The following is a 5,760-nucleotide window of genomic DNA, read 5'->3' as shown; positions in this document are numbered from 1 at the left end:
AGTATGAAAACCAGACACACTATATAAAAGTCAGCCAAGTCTAGCTGTAATGGACCAGCGGTCACTTACAAGACATTGGTACCCGTAACACTCTTCAGCACAACCCTCCTTTCTGAGCTCGGAATTAATTTCACAATATACTTTGATAGTGAATTCACACTCGAAATGACACGTACTGACACCTCAAGTCAATGACTAGATGAAAGGGAAAATCATTTAGATTTGGACTTATGACAATGATAATAATTTGTGTCTTGCTGAATCTGGTGGTGAGAGCCTGAGGAAACTTCAGAAGAACTCTGAGAGCACAGGGATGGCTTTAGTCCATTTCCCTGCGAGCCCAAACCTCCCTTGCCTTTAGATGCCTAGTAGGGCAGCAGGGAGAGTTTTCCATTAGGAAAATGAGGATCCTGGCTTAGAAACTTACCAGCAACGCACCCATGAGCAAATGTAGTCTCTGAGTTTATTTTTTAAATCTCTTTAAAATACCTATTATTTACTAATTTTAAAAACATCACATAATCACTACAGATATTTAAGTTGGGGCAGAAGATATAAGGAATAAGTCTACTAGAATCGACAACCCTATAATGCTACAATAACCACAATCATTCCATTTCCATCTCATTGTACATATTTGCAATTTGATTTTGTTTGCTCTTAAAATATAAGCATGTAATATTATATCATATTGAGTCTTTGTATGTCATTCGTCAATTAGATATGCTAATATCTACCTCAGAACTTAAGGATTAAATGAAATATATGGATGGAAACAGCCAGTAAGCATAGTAAGTGCTGAGTAAATATTAATTAATTTTGAATTGAATCAGGGTTTAGCCTTAGAACCACATTTTCTGCCTTGCTCCATGAAATGCTCTATTTCTACTAAAGTCATGACCCAGGTGAGTGGAAACAAAGTACACATGGGGAAACATCTTGGACCAAGGACAACCAGAAACTGCTTCCTGATTAGACAAATGTGAATGAAAAAAATAAAGGCAGTACCAGATCTCCTTAAGACTCAAACACTGCTATTTAGCCCACTGAACTGAAAAATCAAACCCTTCAAATAAAGTGGCCTCACAATAAAATGGGGCGCAGTTCTTTCCTCTGCAGAAGGAATGACTGATAGGAAATACAGGAAGGCCACTCTTTGGTATGGAGAGTTACTGTGCTCTTTATCTAGGAAATCTTACAAAGTTTAAACTCTGAGTGAGAGCATATCTCTATGCACAACTTATCACCTCCCCCAGGGAACTAGTTTCCCAGCCTCTGTTCAACGACGCTGGAGATCAGAGCACCTGCTCCCAGATTCAGTCATGACATTGCCGTGTCTCAAAGTGATTTTGTTAGTTCTAGTCAAATTATGCTGCCAGTGAACAGGGGGAAAATATAAAATAGAAAAGGAAACAAAACATAATTCAACCCCACCCCCCAAAAAGAACCAAAAAAAAAAAATAAAATAAAATAAAAAAGAGGATTTTTCCTGGGATTGTAGCTAACATTTCTGGTTGCAGTAGAAGAATGACTAGAACCTACACTGGATCTCAATGGACATAATTAGGGAACTTGTCTAATGCCCATGAGAGAAGCCCAGTGTGGAGCAAAATCCATTCACTTCAGGAGGATAAGAGGGCTGAGAACTGATGAAATGGTGTGATGTGGTCAGAACAGGAGTCAGAGAGACTGCTCCTCCAAAGACGCTGCCACAATGTCATTTACTTGGTCCTCTCTCTTTCTACTCCTTCTTCTCAGGGAACACTTAACTCCTGAATATCACTTTTACACTGGTAAGAGAAAACAACTTCTCAGCCCTATTAATTCACTCATGCATTTATTCAATAATTACAATAAAAAGAAAACTACTGATATGTCTATCGAGGTTGAAGAGACAAGGTGCCTGAGTATCAGCAAGAATAGCTGGTTCACAGTCATTCTTGAACTGTACTCAGTACTGTAGGAGTGAAGGGTCTCTGTCCTCCTTACCTATCCACAGGGTCCTCCAAGATACATCCTCCCTGAATGAGCACTCCACAATCGCAAACTTTCCTGGGTTACCAACTCTTTTCAAGACCTGCCCATCTATCCCAAGTCCAAGTGAAGAGGTGGTGCCCAAGGAGCTGGAGGAGACGCCTGTGTTGGTAAGAGTTGGCCTGCTTGTCCTTCGGATAATTTACTTCTCTAATTCTCTAAATTTATGATGAGCCTGGGATGGTTACTTAAGGAAGAAGATATAATATATAGATGCTACAGGGCATAGGGAAATAAATATTTCTTCTATCTCCCCACTCACTCCCTCTCCTGTTCCTTTGTGGCCTCTAAATGACCTGGTAATTGGATAGGATTTACACATCATGTTGGAGTCGGGTGAGAGCTGCCTCAGCAAAGCCTATGAATGGACCAAACCAAGCAGGACGCATCTGTGGCTGGGCCAGGAGGAGCAGCAAGCTGACTCCAGGGCTGTTGACAGGGGATGATGACTCAGAGGAGAGGGCTCCCTCCTGACTCAGGAGATGAAGTCAGAGAGGGACCGACAAGGGAGGGCTGCCTCCAGTGCCATTCTCTGCAGGACGGTGGAGACTGCAGCTGCTGCCAGCCTCTGACTCGCTCACATCCAAGAGGCAGGTCAGAGCTGAGAGCTCTCTGAACATTATGAAAGGAAAAAAAAATCTTAACAGAACACTGCCATTTAGATGCATTTGGATATGGTGATCATTGACTGCGTATTAGAAACAACGGCAGAGTTTTAAAAGTAATAATGGCCGGCCCCCATCCCAGACGTTTTGAATTAGAATTTCTGGGGGTTGGACCTGGGCATTGGTGACTCTTGAAAGCTCCCTGAGAAGTCCTAATGAGTCTAAAAGCCTGGCAAAACCTGAGCTATTGCAAAGTGATCAAGTCTAGAGTAACTAGTGGGTGGTAATCTGGAAACCACTAAAACTGTTCCTGTTTATTCCCAAACCACAACACCTCCCACCCGTATGATGCTTTGCCAGTTACAAAACATCTCACATTCATAACTTAATTTGATCCTCATCACACACAAAAGGAAAGTAGAAGAATGATTAACCCCATCTTAACACTTGCCCTCACTATTTTTGTGACTTTGGTGTCGGCATGATACCCAAACCTTGCCTGTGATACTTCATCAGATATATCACACATTTCTCTCTACTGGGAATTTTCTTGGAATTAGAGCAATAATAACTATTAAGATCTGAAAACTTGACCAAGGTCAAGGAAAAAATTCTTCTCTTTTTGAAAATTTTGTGTGTGTGTGTGTGTGTGTGTGTGTAGCACACATTGCTCAATTTCATAATGCTCTGGTCACCTTGCATTTCATTAGCAGATTAATATAAAAGCAACCTTTAAAAAAACATAAAATTTCAATGACAATGTCAATATCAAAATTTATATTAATGAAGCTAGAATATATCACTCTGAATTATGGAGTGGATCCTAAATGTTAATAGAGATAACAAGAAATATTTTGGCAGGGTTTAAAGGTAGTATTAGCATAAATTAATTTCTTTTTGCAAACTGCTTACTTTTGGTCTGAGGAAAATGGGTAAGTAACTCCCTCTAGAGTGATTTCTCTGCTACTATGCCATGCAGCATCTGCAAAAATATATATTTTGGAATGGCAAAAATAAAAAAAAATATTTTTAAAGAAAGAAAGAGGGAAGAGAAAAAGAAGAAAACTAAATGAATTTTAAGACAGCCTCTCCTTTCGATTAGGTATTTACAAACATTGATTACAGAAAGAGTATTTTGTTTCCTTTTCTTTCACTTTCACTTTGCATCATTGATTAGAATTATTTGGACATCCTGAAATATAGTTCCTATTGGGAAAGACAAGTTAAGTGCATAATTCTTTCCCTTTGATTATCAATTTTCAGAGTAAAGAACTGGTGCCATAACCACCTGCAAAGGGTGGAAGCACACTCTGTTGTGCAATAAACGCTTTCCTGAACTTTCTGGATTTTAACTCCAAAAAGCTGAATTTTGGATCGTATTAAGGCCCCTTGGCTTTTTATTGGCCTAACATAAGAACTGATACTTTTGGAGTTAGTATAAACATGGTAGAGCCAGACTGCCTGGATTCACATCTCAGATCTGTCCCTTGTCGGATCTGTAGTCAGGGGCACAATGCTTTATCTCTTTACGGCCCATCGTCTTTATTGGCTAAGGAGATGATGATAGAAGTATTTCAACTTCCTGTTTCAGTACTATCGGAGGTACTGCTCATAAACCTGGGCAAGAAGCAGCCTGCACTAGGCCCTGTCTTTCAGGAGCCCCCATATCATAAATATACAATAAATCTTTAAACAACATGATGGCTGGTCCCCTTTGTCAGTTGGGATCCAGTGTCAACACTGTCACAGCTCACCCTGGACCTCCAAACCATCTCCTTATGATTAACACCATTCAGGCCCTAGGAAATTCAAAATGAAACATCTCTGTGTCCTAATGCTGTTAAGGTTTGCAGGTCATACTGCTGTTGACATCATAAGTTGTCCCTGATTCAGAGTGCAGGGAGCATTTGGGAAGTGGAACGAATTAGACAAACCAATCAACTGTCAAACCTTTTCAACTTGTATGTGTATAATAGAATATTTAATAATGAAATTTCATTCCCCAGTACTGTCAGTCATTCATTTTTTTTGTTCCTCTTTGGTTCTATTTCATAATTCTGGAGGTACAAGCATTCCACACTTGCACATGGATGCTAAGAAATATTTTGCAATATTAAACAATTCATTTTATTCTGAAATTTGTAGATATGTTGGTATCGACGTAATATGTTTGAAGCATGATACTGACTCTTTAACATGGTAACTAAATAGACACTAAATTCCTATTTTGGAAAGTTTTATTTTTAAAAATATATTTGATAAGATTTAACTAAATTTTAAAAACTAAATTTTACGAATAATTTATTTAAATAATTTTGATTTGAGATATTTATGTGCATTCTTAAAATTTGTACTTTGCATTTTAATTTTAATAATAATTCTAAATATACTAGAAAATAACTTTTTTGAGAAACATGGAAATAACTTTAACTTTACATTTACACATTTTATTTTACATTCTTTGATAAAAAACTCATATTTTGTACACTTGAATAAAATCTTTTACTGTCTAATTTTTAGATTATTTAGAATGATTATATATTGAGATCATAATAGAAACAAAAAATATTAAAGTAGAGCTCAACAAAACCCAAAAATATGAATATGAAAATAGAAATAGAGTATCTTCAAAAAGGCCATGTGTTTAAATACTTAAAAATTGGAAACAATGAAAGCGAGCAGATTACCTATGTGCATAAGCAAAGCACTTATAATTACTAGAACTAATAAAACCCTGAATAACCAGTGATAATTGAGAACAATCATGTGGTGAGTTTAATTTTTAGTCAAGCATAATAGTCTTTTGATGGTGCAAAGAGCAAAGTTTTACAAGAATAGTACAGTGGAAAATTTTGGGTTTAAATAGATGTGATTTTGAAATTTTATATTAGCATGACTGGACATCTAAGATAAAAATAATAAAGAAGTGATTATTATTTAGGATGGAGAATTCATGATGAGCTTATTACTTTATAAGTAATAAAGAGAAGAAATAATACTTATAATAGAAAAAGTATATGTTATTTAGCTCAACTAGACTGTACTGGAAATATTGTACATTCATATTGAAAAATAAGATTTATTATATAAAGTTTGAATTACCAGTAAAAGAAAACCGGAA

The sequence above is a fragment of the Pteropus alecto genome, unplaced genomic scaffold, assembly GCF_000325575.1.
Source record: "Pteropus alecto unplaced genomic scaffold, ASM32557v1 scaffold166, whole genome shotgun sequence".
In the NCBI taxonomy this organism is placed as follows: domain Eukaryota; kingdom Metazoa; phylum Chordata; class Mammalia; order Chiroptera; family Pteropodidae; genus Pteropus; species Pteropus alecto.
Note: the sequence above shows the minus strand (reverse complement) of the source record.